The sequence below is a fragment of the Crotalus tigris genome, unplaced genomic scaffold (genome assembly GCF_016545835.1).
Source record: "Crotalus tigris isolate CLP2741 ecotype Arizona unplaced genomic scaffold, ASM1654583v1 scf7180000017536.10889498, whole genome shotgun sequence".
Classification (NCBI taxonomy): domain Eukaryota; kingdom Metazoa; phylum Chordata; class Lepidosauria; order Squamata; family Viperidae; genus Crotalus; species Crotalus tigris.
The window spans coordinates 3,419,777-3,436,206 of record NW_024096460.1 but is presented as its reverse complement, the minus strand read 5'-3'; the positions used below and the strand labels follow the sequence as shown (position 1 = coordinate 3,436,206).

Sequence of the window (16,430 nt, the reverse complement as noted above, 5' to 3'; positions counted from 1 at the left end):
GATTAGATCAGGAATCTCTATAGGAGGACAAGAACTATATTTCATTGAGAGAAAATCTTAAAAATCTGATGTCCTCTACCTCCTCTATCTTTTAGAACCCAAAGAATAGGGTTCCAAATATTATCTTATTTCTCAGAATTAAAAAAAAATGTTTCAATTCTCTTTGCTTAAAAGATGGTTATTGCATATTGCATATTTCTGTAGGAGAAGGGCAGGCAGAGCTGGGGTAGTGGTGGTAGAGTTCAGCATGTCATCAGTTCAGTGTCATTGCATTCCCACAAGTTCTCCAAATCCAATACTTCCTGAATCCCATTGATTCTTATCCAGCACCAATTTAGTGTTGAATTTTATTGACCAGATTCTTGTGTATGGGCTTAAATAAATCTTCTATGCTGCAACCTTACGAATGGTCCTGATTTTTTGTTCCTGACATTAATCTGGTCAACATTAAATTGCTTAACTATGCCTGCTCTTTTCCTACAACTTTTGACAAGGTAATATTCTTTATTCTCTGCACAAAGAAACATAAATTTAATCTGCCAAAGAGATCCAAAATTTATCAGATGGAGTATATGAGGAATATCTTCCTCAGAAAGCCTTTCTATGGATACTTTCAGAAAATTACTGTAGATCTACTTTCAATAGTTATTACTTAACAGTGAATAACAAAACTATTGTGCATGGCTATTTCCTATTCACCATTGATCTCTGGGAAGATTGTAGAGAGAAGAATATATGTCTACACATTACTAATATTTTTTCAAGGAAATATCTCATTTGTTTTTATATTTCAGAATTTATATTTGTATTTCTAAAGTTAATAATGTGCTTTTACTTGAGGGGGATGTCTGTGTCTTTTCAAATGGGTGTGTCTGCTTTTGTTGGGTTCTTTTAATGTCCTTTGAAGATTCCAATAATTAATCTGGAGAATGTTTTATCCTGTGGAAATTTTTGCTATGCTGTGAAATAAGACTTGCTGACTTAAAATAGAATAACAATATAAGGTTGTCCTAAATATTTGTTGTTATTGCCATCCTTAAAATGCAGCACTACACATGTTAATGGATTAGAACAAAACCAGAATACTTACCATTTATACAGTGACTGAGTAATGTGCTTTAATGTCTGAAGGGGGTGAAAGCAGCATGACTAGATCCGGTATGAAGACAATATGTGAATACCTTTTGATGCATTGCAAACATTTTTCATGAGCTTCAAAGTCATTGTTATGGGTCAGTAGATGGAACACTAGTATGTACTCTGTGCTACTGAACTCTGTGCTACTCAGAAATATTTATTACAAATGTCGTGTTCTTTGAATTACTTCCAGAGATTAGATGCCATTGTTTTCTATTACATGCCCATTTAGTTTCTGTTCTGAAGAATGATTAACTATCCATGGAGACTCTCCTATAATGTAATGCCACTGACACAAAACAGCAAATATGGATCAAAAGAGAAATAAAAAATCAGACTGTAAAATAGACTCATAAAATATGCTCATAAAACATTTTCTCTGCTTCATACTGAAATTGTGCTTATGTCTACTCCTACAATTGTTTCATTGGGTTCAGCTGGACCAAGTATTTGGAAATACAGGTGTATGTATATTCTACAGAATCCCTCCTAGCTATTCTGTCAAAGAAGTTCTAAATCAAGAGTAGGCTTTCACTCTCTGTTCCAATTAAACCCTTCCAAAATATTTTGTATGAAAATAAATATAAGCTTATAACCAGGGCTTTTTTTGTCATAGAACGCCCAGAACGGAGTTCCGGCACCTTTTTTGGATGGAACCTTGTAGGGTAGGCAAGGCTATGTGTGAGTTCTGGTACCTTTTTTTTTTTTTTTTTACAAAAAACCACTGCTTATAACAATATATTATTGCTGTAGTGGAAAGTCTGATGATATCAATCTTTATACTAAAAACCTTTAACTATTTGTTTCTCTGATGTTTGGGGCATTATCACGAAAGTTACCTTCATATGTGCATAAGATTGGAGACTTCAGTCTAGAGCTTTTGAAAATAAGGTGAAATATGGAGAGGATTTCCATTGTACTGGTTAATAGTGTAGAAGATTAGATACCACTTGAAAGGTCACATATAGAATTCAGAATGTGTTGAATAAAGATTTTTACTACTTTGAACAATAAATTGGAGTACATACTGTATACTGGCTGCTACAGTCCTTAAACTTATTGGGCCTTTTTAAAAGACTGAGCCAATTGGACAATTGCACATGGAGCAAATTTGAAATCATCACATCAACGAATTCGTTTCATTGATGACAGTAAAAGTAATCAGTTAAAGCAGGGATTATATGTATGGATAGATTTGACATTGGGTCAGGAAATCAATACACCAAATTTCCTTTTCAAGAAAAGAAATTGTATGTGTGTATAAGAGAAGCCAAAAGATAACAATACAATAAATAAAATAAAGCCATTTTCTTTAAATGACAAAAGTCTTTCTTCAGAAAAAAAATAAGTTTTTTTAATTAAAACATTTGTCAAGAAGGTCACATTTTAATAGGTTTTCATGGGCTAATTACATCTATAGTTCTGCAGGGGAGATAGAATATCCCTCTATAAGATCAACTCTGTTCCAGTTTGAAAGGACCAGCACTCTCAGTTCCATATGTCACATTGTTCCATTGGCCCTCTGTCATAATACAGCCCCCATTAGCTGTATCATTTGGATCAGCCTGTGCAAAAAATATTTATTTCCTGCTAATGTCATGCTTTCCTGAAATATACAAGAAAGCTGGTGGGTACTGCCCACTGATAATTGCTGCAAGGAGGACCTGACTATAATGCCAAAATTGTTAATTCCAGTTTACTGAACTTTATTTTTTAAAAAAACATTTATTCCTTGAAGTAACTCTAAACAATTTATACATCAAAGTTTAATAACAGCATAAGAATAAAAAAAAAGAACACACATCGAATAGCAATAATATGTAAATGTGCATCATGAGGAGGAAACTCATTCATCATAATCAAAGATCAAATTATACTCTCAGGGAAGTAGATCACCTCCACATAAATCTAAGAGCCAGGTTTTTTTTTTAACAATATATTAATTAGCCTATTTTTATCTAATAGTATTTTATGCTGTATTTATTTTTACCATATAGCAATTTTGGTCTTTGATCATAAATAAGCAACTAAACAAAAGTTTTGGTAGGCTTTTTTGTTTTGTTTTGAGAAGTTAAGGTGACATACATGCAGCTGTTTGTCCCCCAAATTTGTAAGCATTGTGAGTGTAATATGTAGTTTGCTTCTAAGCTCAGGATACATCTATATGGATATATATAGATGTGTATATGTGTTTGTGTTTGTGTGTTTCATACACCCGCAAACTGTTCATTTTATAGTTATGTTTCTTGTACATTTCTTGTAACATACAGAGACCCCATAAGCTAGTTTATGTGTGATTAATTATCCAAAGGTGGTATACAAATTGAGACAGACGCAAAATGTGGAACAGGCTTTTTGACATCTCTGTTTTCTCCTTTGAAGCAGCACACTGCATAACAATGAGGAGTTTCAAGTTTCTCAATGGAGACCACTTTGTAAATTTGTTAGTGTTTGGCCCTAATTTGACATGGCTTCATAATGAAGAATGTTGGAGAAGTGAGTTTCCATCAGAATGTGATTCCTCTTCTGTTACTTAGAAATACCCATTCTTAGTGAGAACCTAGTCTGTTTACTTTATTCTAAACCACTTCTAATCTCCATAGTTTCCAACAAAACTTACATTTGCTTTAATATGTTATGAAGCAGAATCCTAACCATAACTGCATAATCAAATCTAGAAAGCAGGCATTGAGGACAAATGTCAGTATTTCTTTCCCTCTTCACTTACAGTGATGTAAAGAAAGGTTACATTAATGGTGTATATTCTTTAAGGGATCTCATGTGCATGGAATTTTAATCATGGGATCTCTGTTTATATAGCATCTCTTGTTACAGGATTGAGAAAATAGATTAGAATGTGCAAACATAGCATCACTGATGTTGACATAAATGCTGTGGTGCAAGATACCTTCCAATTTCCAAAGTTTTCTTCTCCAGGATCTGGAAAAAGTTCGTCTGTTTTTCCACCTCAGTTTTCAGTCTCTTTCAGCTTTTATGACTTTTGGTTTACTTGATTATTGCAAAGTTGAGAATGAGTGTTTACTTCCCCCACCACCACCATCATATATTAATCTAGGCAAAGGCTGATCTAAGGAAAAACATTTTTGCACAATATTTACAGGAGCTTTCTATGTTCCTCAAGACATTTTATTGGAGTAATTATCTCTTTAACTATTTGTATCATTCTGCAAACCTCAAAAATTACACCAACTAAATTATTCATACAATTTTAGTTGAATTAATACATATTAAAGGATAGGAATCTATTCATTTAAATATGACTCTGCTCCAGTCATGCTCATAACAGAACAGAATCCTATTTAAATAGCAAAAGTAGTTTGAGGGTGTACTTGATAGGAATGCAAACTATTTTTGATGTCATTTTTCCTTGGCTTGATTCTAATATCAATAGTGAGACCAACTGAGAATGGGAATGAAAGGGGGAAAAAAGCACTGCATATAAGGAATGTTTGCAATCCATACACGAGTGTGATAATTAAATATGTCCTCAATCACCCACTCAGACTAGAGGAGACCCTATAAGCCTCTTAACAAACTTGTAATTAAACTCTATGCTAATTAAATTTATGAAGAGGAATTGCATATCTCTTCTTTACACTTTATACATTACACATTAGCATGGATCTACTAGGCTAGATGCAATTCTTTTGAATTATCACATTATAATGATTGTTTACATAACATTCCAAGCTACAAATGGCTGGGGGGTGGTGGAAGGTTATATGACCCATTAAACTAGACCAGGGGTAGGCAACCTTGGCTCTTTTATGACTGGTGGACTTCAACTCCCAGAATTCTGAGCCCGCTGGCTCAGGAATTCTGGGAGTTGAAGTCCACAAGTCATAAAAGAGCCAAGGTTGCCTATCCCTGAACTAGACCAACACTATAGTAGGTTTAACATAATACAATCTGAGTTCAACATATTGAAACATATAATCTAGATTCTGGAGGAGATAAATTAATAGTAAACAACCACACACTGCTTCCAAAGGATGTAAACTAGAAAGTCTAATGGTTGTTGGTTCAGAGTTCCATGACTGAGTTCAATAGCTGAATGATCTGCGACTGACTCATGAAAATAATCTGATTGTAGTTCAGCTAGATTTGTAGCCTGCATGCTTCATCAAGAGAAATTTGTTTGGTTTACTGAGTGTTCAGGATGTTGGCCATATATGATTAATAGACATTGAAGGGTGATTGTTAGAAGCTCAATTATAAGAACTTTGCATCTCTTGATTAATACTTAAAGAAATGACACTTTTGTTCATCAGACATAGGAAAAATAAAATTCCCAATAGATTTTTCTTACCATGACTATTGTTAGCTTCAGGGAAATGACTTCTAATGTCATTGCTATAATTTGTGAATTTATAAAATAATTGTATCTGATGAGGTTTTAAAGGCTCAAACTTTCAAAAAGAGCAATTGTAAAAATAATTAAAGTAAATAAACTCAAGCATAAGGAAATGAAGGAAATTACTTTTTTAGTTCCTCTAATTCTTAACCTCTGAAACTTTTATAATTTACTTGGAGATCTTGGTGTAAAAAAGAATAAAGAGAAATCACCTGTCCATCAAGGTAGCATATACATCATTCTAACACAGGGGTGTCAAACTGCCGGCCCATGCGTCAGAGCGAAACTGCGCCCACCCCATTGCTGGCAATGGGAAAAAAGTCACGATACATCACGACATGTCACATGACATAGCGAGTTTGACACCCCTTTTCTAACACCATCATATACTGAATCTAGAGGTCCTTCCATTTATTGTCCTGGGAATGTATTTTTACTTTTCCCACGATACTGATTAGAATTTAGCAACTGGAATGACAGGAAGGGGATGGATTAAAAAGCTGGAAGATTTCTGTGATTGGATCATTACCTTGTATCAAAGAGATCCTGTAGACCAGTGTTTCTTAACCTTTTCAGAATTGAAGTCCACTCATCTTAAAATTGCCAAGTATAAAAACATTGCTGTAAGAAGTAAGAACAATATTTTCTGAGATAGGCAAACATTGATATTTCATGTCTGGACATACTTGAATTTTTCAAATACAACTTCTGTAAAGTTGTAATAAAATCTAGAATCACATCCATAGCATCATGTCCACAAATCTGCCAGCATAGACAACCTGCACTTGGAAAATTCACAAAGTTCATTATTACAGATTGGATCCAAAGTTATGCCAAGAAACCATGGATATATTTTTTTTCCACACCCAGTTCCTTCGGGCTGTTCACCATCTGAAAAGCATCATCATTGTTTCATGCCTTATACATAGTCCAGATCAAATGGTAATAAGATGTGGAAGTATAGAATCAACCAAAATTAAATGGTGACATTTTCCATGTGCTCACCTTTGGATTCAGTCCTATGGATTTACATTAACATTCTCTACACGGAAATATGGAAGCTTCTGAAAATATAAATATCAGAAAGAATAACAGAAGAGATTTTTAACATTTTGACCTAATGTCACCGGATTTACTAAGTAAAGTGATGAGAAATAATTAAAGGCTAGTCATAAGTTTAATGCAAAAATTATACATACATCCATATTTAATATATAAATGCTAGCAGAAGAAACTGTACGTTCTTTCCAATAAAAGCACCATTTGTTATAGGCAAAATGTAGTTTTGTTATTTTATACCTTGCTCTAGTTTCTTGTCAGGTAAAATATACGAAATGTCAAATTTAAATGGGTCATGCCCTGTAAAATCCTTATAAGGAAAATTGTATTGACACAAAGACTAATACTTTTGCTGACTTTTTTTATTGCTCCAATTTGTTCTTCAGAACTTGATAATTTCCTCTTTCTCTCTCAGTTATTAAAAAAAGTGTTGCACCATCAAACAATATGTATTGCCAATAAAAGAGAATATTTGTAACTCAGGGTTGAATTGCAGTGTTCTTGGTGCTCTCTGAGCTTGATTTTTTTTTTTTTTTTTTGAAGACACTTCATTACCCAACTAGGTAACATCATCAGGGCTAGAAGGGAGTCGGGTTTGCTCTCTAATACATGGCTAAGTGTGATTCTAAAACTCCCATCACACATGTTATTGCATTATACCAGCACTGACATATAACTAAATAATACAGAATGGCACAATCACCTTAAGAATAACTTACATCATAATTGTAGTATGCTAATAATTATTTTAGGAAAATTATTTTTTTCCTGCTGAGTGGCAGAAAAAAAAGAGGGAATAGTGCACTGGTCTTATAGTGCATGTGTCTTAGGATATGAAAAGACATTTTTTGAAGTCCAACGTATTGTTTTATTATTTTGATTAATATTTGAAGAGCCATAGTTTTTTGGACAATAAGTTGATTATGCTGCCAAAGTGGTGGGCTCAGAATTTTATTTGCTGGACAGTTATTTGGATGTTTTAAGATATCTAGAGTCTTCTAGAATGGGCAGTCATAATTCATTTAATAAAATAAATTAAATATGTATCTGTTTAATTAATTATTTTTTTAATGTGTAATGTGTTTAGTTTTATAGTTTTAATATAGTTCTGTATAATGCTTTAACTTTTGATTGGGAGCTGCCCAGAACTGGTTATATAATGGGCGCCTATATAATTGTTTTAAATAAATAAATATATAAACTATATAATTGTTTATTTATGTTCAAGCATGTTAAGTTAAATACAGTTTTTACCAAGTTAGTGGGAATTCTAGTTCTGCCTTAGGCATGAAAGCCAGATGGTTAACTCTGGGCCAGTGTGGGCCATAAGATTGCTATTGTGGAGGAAATAGGAGAAGGAAGGAGCATTAGGCATGTCTGTTTCCTTGTGTTATTTATGGTATGTTGGGATAAAAATGTAATAAATAAAATAGAAAAACAAATAAACAATGTACCTATCCTGTTGCAATTGAATCCATTCACTTTGCTGCTGATTGCCTTATATTCTATCCTGCCATTTCCCCCAGAATTATAGATTACTCAAGCCAGTTAAGTTTGATTGCTGCATACAATATTTCCCCTATAACTTTTGGTTGTTGTATTTAAAAAAATGTTCATACAATGTGAGTTCTCAGGATTGAACAATCCAGAGAAATAGACGACTAAAAATAGATGCCCAGGTGTCCATGTGTTTATCATAACAAACATGCCTCTGGTCAAGCTTGAGCGATAGTTAATCCAGGGATAGTTTTATTCAGGAATAAAAGAAACAATTGTACTGAACCTTTTCTGGTCCAATTAGTGGGAGCTTAATATGCATTTGGAGATAAATTATCATTTGAGTTCCTCTCAGAGGCCAAGGGATCAACCTTTAGCACTTCCTTTGCTTCTGGAATCATATAGGAATTCTAGCTATAAAACTGGCAATGACCCAGTGCACAAAATTAATAATTGCCTACTTTCCCCTATGTACAGAGAAATAGTTTGGGCTGAAGAACTGTGTCCTCCTGAATTTTCAGGAGTCCAACATCTCCTCAGGTCCATAGATAATCGACAATAGGACACAGTAGGGACATTTATTTATTAAATTTATGTCCAGCATGTTATTCAGGAATATCTTGGAAACTATCAGCTTACTATCTTTGTTTTAAGTGAACTGAGTGAGGTATACCACAGTGCTGACAAACAAATTAATGTTGATGATGTCATCAATGGTAGCCACTTGGAGGGAAAAATTGATGAGAAGAAAGGGTTCTGTTCTGGACTTAAAATTTGTGCACTATAATTCTACTTTGAACAGCAGGAGCCATAAATCTCAAGGACTAAATGTCAATCAGTCACCACCACCACCACCACCACCACCACCACCACCACGACCACCACCACCACAATCTGATGTTCCATTGCCAATGTGTTGAGCTGCAAATCTTCTGTTACTGCATGTAGATTCTAAAAGTTAGTAGAAGGGAAATCTAACTCAATCAAAATGAAGCGTTCTCTTACCACATAGGATAACCTTGAGAATGCAGGCCTGGATTCCTTCTTGTGTCAGATCCAGATGTCTGTCAATTTCACTTGCTCATAACAGTCAATTGTGGCTCATTTTACAAGATCCTGAACATTTTCAAAGAAAGAAAAAAGGAGACAACCTACAGCTTGGACAAAGATGCTGTTTTCACAGAACTTTGCTGTTCATCAACTAATGTGCAGCATTCCAACAAAAGGTTTCAAATTCCCCCCTACGGAACATTTTGTATATTTGTCTGTGTTTTGGCATTTGGTTGGCATGGAGTTATGACAAAGCATAAGCCATGAGTTTTCTCCCCTCCCCATCCCATCCCTGGAGAACAGGGTGTGCCAAATTCTGTTCTAATTATTTCACTAACAAGTAGACAATGCCTTTCTTTCCTAGGAAACTGCATGATTGTTGAGGTTTGCCTATGGAAATGCAAGAAGGGTTGCATAATTAATACCAGCCACACTGCTAGCCACATGGAATGATAAACACATCCTAATTGCATTCTAAACATGAACATATACTCTCTTTTGCTGTATACAATCTGCTCTTGATGTCATTCAATAAAGCTCAACTTAAAAAGTAGAATTTTATCACATCAACTCAGCATGCTATGTTGTCCCTCTCACAACTACCAAGTGTAACAAACTAGTGTGTGGGTACAGTAGACAGTGACTGTTGAAACCTTCTGAACAATTTAAAAGGCATCTAAAATTCAATTCAGAAGGTACTTTGCATACAAAGGGGTTTTTTTTGTTACAAAATGGCCATGTCTGCCTTTCATCTTTAAAATAATCTATACACATTAAGTTAATATGCATAATTGGGCTATTATCCATAATATGCTCTAGTTCACAGAATGCAGAAATTCTGGGAGTCTATGTTTTTACAAATCATGGGATACAGCTTTCTTGGCCTTGAACCTACAGAATAGAGCAGATAGCTAAAAAGAAAGCTAAAAAAAAAAGGATAGTTCAAGCTGGTAAAAGTTATCCTACATAGAATGTTGTCCTACATTTTAGAGAAGTGCTTCTTAATTTTGGTAGCTTTAGGATATGTGGACTTCTCAAAGAAAGAAATGTCTCCTTTGATCCTGACTAGCTCAAGGTTGACTCAGTGTTCCATCCTTCCAAGCTCAGTAAAATGAGGGCCTAGATTGTTGGGGGCAATATGCTGACTCTATAACCAATGAGAGACGGCTGCAAGACATTATGAAGTGGCATACAAGTCTAAGTGCTATTGCTATAGACAATCAGTCAATCACTTGACTGGGATGAGTGGCTATAGAAAATGAATGAATAAATGAATGAATGAAAATAGTGAATGAATGAATGAATAATCAGCTAGAAAGATTATTTCAGAAGGCACTACTATGGGGTTTACTATAATATATTGGCTAATCACAACTTGCAAAATTGAAATTGGATGTATAGGCAAAGCTGTATGGATGCAGATAAACAGAAGCTGTCAATGTATTTGTTAATATTCAGTATTGCATCAGAAGTATATCAAAGATTGCTGCTCTTATTGGCTAATACAACAGACTCTTGTGCTTTAGAAATCAAGATGAAGTGATTAAATCGATTTCATTTAATGTTGTAACACAATAATAGGCCAGGATTCAATGGAAAATGTCATCTCTGTCATATACAGTAACCATCACTTTTAATAGCAAAATATCTTGTACCATGAGGAATTTGCAAGATGTTCTCAGATTTGAGAGTTATTAACAAAAAGGATATTTTATGCTGGCAACTTAGGAAAAAATAGAGCTATATCTGTATTATTTCTCATATCAGATCTTTTTTCAATGAGATCTATATAATCTTTCCCATCCCTTACTTTAAATCCTCAACTGCCCCCAAGAAATGAAATTATCAATTTTCAGACTGATTTTCTAAAAGATTATTTTAGAGATAGGATGACATTAAAGATGGTTTAGAGAGAGGTTTACTTCCTAAAGATCTTTCTTCTCTTTATTTTTGAAAAAGAAACAAACAAGCACATGATATACCCAAGTGAGGAATGAGCTACAGATGGAATACTGGAGACTGCGTCCTTCTTTAGTATGATCAGTATAACTGGACATTTATCTCAACAAACCTCAAGCAAAGCAATAATGGCTTAAGGTGTCAACCTTTAAGTAATTCTCATTCATACACTTACATAATAAGCAGCATCACCTCTGTCTCTTGCCTCTTCCTTAAAATTTGTTATTAAATTTACATTAAAACTTGTTTGGTAACAACCTTCCTGAGTTCATTCTATATGGTTTGGTGAGTCTTTCTAGAATATGTTGCTTTGCTTTAGAATCAGTTGTTGTCTTTGTGATTTGCTGAGTTAGTCTGCCAGAATATATGACAGACATCTTGAAAAGATTGCTTTATCTCATATATGCCAGAATATAATATAAATTTGGTTACACATCCAAAAGCATATTAAATACTTTCCAGGTCTTCACAGCATCTCTACCCTAAAGAATGGGATGCAGATGCATACTAGCTTCAAAAAGGACTTACCCACACAGTTTTTATACACAGCAGTGCCTCTTTGGTTTGGGATAAATAATACAGTTGTATTCTGTATTATGTTTCTGCAAGTAGAAATCCTCAAATTCTGATCTCCTATATAGGGCCAGATGTATACAACCAGATCGTCAAAGGCTGTACAGTATTCACACCTTGCAACACATTAGTAACAATAGCATTTGTTTATTGGGACTTTGGACATGTGTGTGTATATGTATCTGTCTTTGAGTTTGGTTGTTTTATTGAAGATTATCCAAACTTGGTAACATATCATCACTGCTAGTGCTAACATCACTAGCACCAATAATGTTACCTAGTTTTGGCAATGAAATGCTTGCAAGAAAACAGCCAAGTTCAGAAGGCACCAAGGACCTCATTTCAACCCTGAGCTACAAATATTCCCTTTTATTGGTATCTGTCTGCTGTCTGTCTGTATTCATTATTTTGACCACCATTTACACCAATCCAAGAGGATTACAACAAAATAACTGAATATGTTAATGATCCCAGGCAACATTATTGAAGAAGTATAACTAGTTCAGAAGTAGGTGTAATGGTTATGGCATCAGGCTAAAAACTAGGACATCATGAGTTTTAGTTCTATATGAAGCCTAAGGAAGAAAGCAATGGTAAATCCTTTCTGAAAAACCATTCCCAAGAAAACTGAAGGGACTAATCTAAACATGAAGGCACAAAAATAAACAAATAAATAAATATAAAACCCATCTTGAATTCACACATAAAAAACTATTTGTAGCTGATTTGTAGGGCGTGTGATACTGAGCAAACTGTGAATTATTAATGTTATACAATGGTAGTTTTTGAAAACAATAGTTCTCTAATACTTTTCCTCTCCTTGAATATGCATTTAGCAAACATCTTTGTTCCTATCAACATGAAGTATATCCATGAAACTGTCTCCATTCTTCTAATGAATCCAATGCTTCTTCAGACTCTCTTCCATTTGGAAGAAGATAAGTGAAGAGTGCAGGAGCATGAGAGAAGACCACTAAGCATTAGGAGCACTTAAGGAGACCTATTGTAGGTTTGCTTATGACTGGAATGTAATCTAAAAATATTTGATGCAAATACACTTACTTTGTGTTCTGGGTCTCTTTCCACTGGAAGGTAAAGGTATGGGAAAGGTATTACTGTTGTTGTGTAGATTTCTGATTCATGGTGATATTTATATTTTGCTATCTGAGGAAGAATAGCAACTAACACTGTCAAATTATTCCGGGATTTCCAAACAAAATAACCTTCTGGGTGTTGTGTGTGTGTGTGTGTGTGTGTGTGTGTGTGTGTGTGTGTAGCAGTAAATAAGAAAACTCTGGTCTTGAAATTTAATGTCAGGATTAGTCTTATGTGTGTTGGCCAATTTCTCAGTTAGGTGTACAAAATGAATTTGTTGCATAGATTGAATGGTGATAATGGGGTGAAAGTTAACATTTGCCAAAGAAAATATTGGCAAGCAATCAGTTGTCAGGGATAGCTGTCAGTACACTTTACTGTTCATGATGGTGATGATAATGATGATGATAATGATGATTAACTAGATTTATTTGAAACATTTCTTCCAAGATCTTAAGTCCATAACAGAATACTCTGCCCTCCAATTTTAACAACTGATTTTATCAATACACTCTTGGTAGAAGCAATGAATGATAAATCCAAAGGATACTGAAGAATCTTAGTTTGTATTTGTTTTCAAGTAAGAAACCACCAGAATGAAATCTATCATAGCATCAACAGTCTCATAATTTACAGAGTTGCTTAAGAGAATGAAGACTAAACTCTTTCAATGAAAACCTATGACTTTTTTAAAAAAAAAGGTTAAAGGAAATATTTATTTAACACATTTATATAGCAATGTATTATGTACAGACTCACACAGCAGTGTATGAAATAGAACAAATGGAAATTTATATTGAAATTTTGTTGTTAGTTGCAAAGTCATGTCCGACCCATCGCGACCCCATGGACAATGTTAATAATGCTCCTTGTTTTCTTTAAACTCAGTATACCAATTGTTATTCTTCATGAGATGTATGTGCCAGCAAATGATATGCTAGATATGCTAAAGAAAGTCATGGAGTTGATGTAATATCTAGCCAATTGCAAAATTTGATTATAGTTGTAAAGAGGATTTACAAATCACTTTTGCAAAGGGATGTTGAAGGAAAAGACAGTAGAACTTGCACTTGAAGCTTATATTCTCTGTCATATTTTCTGTTCACTTCTAGTGGTGATTTCCAATTACCATTGTCCCCAATGGTTCAGGATGACCAGGATGTCTGAACAGAGATCTGCCAACATCTCCACTTCATTCATAGATAGGTAGTTGTTTTTATTAGTGAATCTGAATGGAAACATAATAACCTTCTCCTGGAAGATAGGACCAGTTAATAGAAAACCTTCAGGCACTATGAACACTGATGTTTTTTTGCAAACATTGCTCTAGCATCAACCTCAAAATATTTTTCAGCTCTAAAGTGGCATAAAAGCATATACATAAAAGGAAGTTCCATATCTATGTTAAGGCAAGTAGCCAAGAAAACAGATGTGGAATTACTTGCAGTTAAAAAGAATGTGGAACTTTGAATACACATAATAATGATGCAAACACAAATCCTTCATGACAACCTAGCCCCTGAGGGCATGAATCATAAAGAAAGTCTAAAAAATACAACGTGTACACACACCGTGAAGTCCAAAGAATGTTGACAGATTTTACTTTCCTCAAAGAAAAAACAAACAAACAAAAGGAATACCTATGTTCAAACTGATATGTATATTACTGAGTGGCTGTCTATTTATCCCATCTCTATATTCGATAATCTGTGACAACAGTGGACTGCAAATATGCAGGGAGGAAAGGGGGAAAAAAATCATTATTTTTAAAAATAAAGTCTTTTTTAAAAACAATCTAAGAAAATATTTCTGCATCATAAATTATTTGACTGTAGCTTTTCAGCTGAGGATAATTAAATTTGAGTGAAGGAGATTTTGGTCAGCAGAAAAACAACTTTTTAAGAAGCGCCCTGTGAAATTGGTCAGCTGAAAGCTTTAAAGGAGACCTTTGGCAGTGATAAACCTTCTGTTTATAAAGAGGCTTTGTTTCACACCACAGGCTAATAATGTGTGCAATTATTTGAGAACATATAATCACTTTGCTTACTTTCATCTTGTGTGCAAATGAAGCTGGGAACCAAGGTGAATTTGGATTTTAGTTATATATACAACTTAATCATGCACTCTTTGGCCTTTTGATGTCAGTGGGAACTTTGTCTGACTAAGGGAATGCACGATAAGACTACTGGAGCTAACCTCTCACAGACAAAATAACCTAACAAGTACTTTGCAATATGATATGATAACTAATTCCAGGATAAATCTCTAGGAAAGAAGAGATAAATCTGAAGAGAAACTGTATAGTACAGGTAATCTCTTGTCTTTGTTAAAATGAGAAAAAGAATGTAAATTCATCAAAAAGAAGCATTTGGCCTGAGACTAGACCAACAGAAGTTGGCTGATGGAGAGTGAGCAAAGTTATTGTTGTTTAAAATAGGAAACAAAATAAGCTAAGGAAACATTTGCTAACAAGCCACAGAGTATTCAGATAAAGGTTCTTAAGAAAGACTCTTTCCTCCCTGTCTACTCCTAAAATTCTTTTCCTTCTTAAATAAAAGAAAGCAGGATATTTTCTGTAGGGGAGAGCAAGAAAAACTTCACAATTTCAGTAAATGATTCTGTGAGTTCCGCACTAATATAATGCATAAAATTTCAAATCTGTGCCAGATTATTGTCACTTATATCTGATTGTGAGACCCTACAGTACATGTGTTTAGTCCCACACTGCAGTAGGAATCATGTCCCAAAAATGTTTTTCCAGAGGCAACTAGACTTTCTTATTGTGATGCAAATGGGTGTATAGCCTTCTTGGAACTGCTGAAAGGAGAATGCTTCACACCACTCAGATGACATTGAGGACACAGATAAACCTCCAAATGGCCTCAACAACTTTCTAAAATAATGCAAATGACCAACTGTCTGCAAGGAATATAAATCCATCCATTCCCCACCATCCAGTCACAGCTGAAGAAGCTTCTTGGATGAATAGGGGGCTGGTCTAGAAGACCTCCAAGGTCCCTTCCAGCTCTATTCTATTCTATTCTATTCTATTCTAGTCTAGTCTAGTCTAGTCTAGTCTAGTCTAGTCTAGTCTAGTCTAGTCTAGTCTAGTCTAAAAACAAGAAAGACCAGTTGCCTGTTGAAAAAGCACCTTTGGGACAACCGTGACTGGATGACTGAGAATCTCCTTAGACAACTTTGCTCATGGAAATTCAAGATGATTTGAGGGCAATTATTTTCTCTCCAATATTTTTCAGAGGACTGTGTTAGGAGGATAAAACCAGGAGAAAGTACTGTGTATTTAGCTTGGACTTTTGGGGAAGCTCCTCAGTTTAATCATCATTTTTGTCTTTTAAAGAAAACTTTGTAAAAAGGACCCATTCAAAAATCCAAATAATTTATAATCTATTGTAAGTAAACAATAAAGTCTTTGTTTAAGTCTTTGTGTCCTATGATGGTTTCAAATGATAGAAATATTTTTTGTTGGTCTTTCTTAGTGTTTCTTTAATCTTGGGCTGGAGAGCCTTGTATACAGATAGATTTATGAAATTTATGAAATTACTCGCTGGAAATTATCCTGATTTATTCCTGATTGATGCCCAACAGTAATAGTGTTTTTTTCAAAATTTTAATAATTGTCCAGGCAGGAATAAAGCAAGCCCACATTCAATTAATCAATCAATTA

At 34.4% G+C, this 16,430-nt stretch overlaps 2 long non-coding RNA genes across 3 annotated transcripts in view; one reads left to right on the top strand and one right to left on the bottom strand.

The window, feature by feature from the left end:
- The window catches only part of LOC120303358, a 104,671-nt gene that overhangs the window by 50,895 nt on the left and 37,346 nt on the right, over positions 1-16,430 (top strand). The window lies entirely within an intron of this gene.
- On the bottom strand, positions 4,995-9,293 carry LOC120303973. The gene is made up of 3 exons (XR_005555584.1): positions 9,074-9,293; positions 6,518-6,576; positions 4,995-6,133 (listed from the first exon to the last, which is right to left on the bottom strand). It is a non-coding gene; the product is annotated as an uncharacterized LOC120303973 (long non-coding RNA).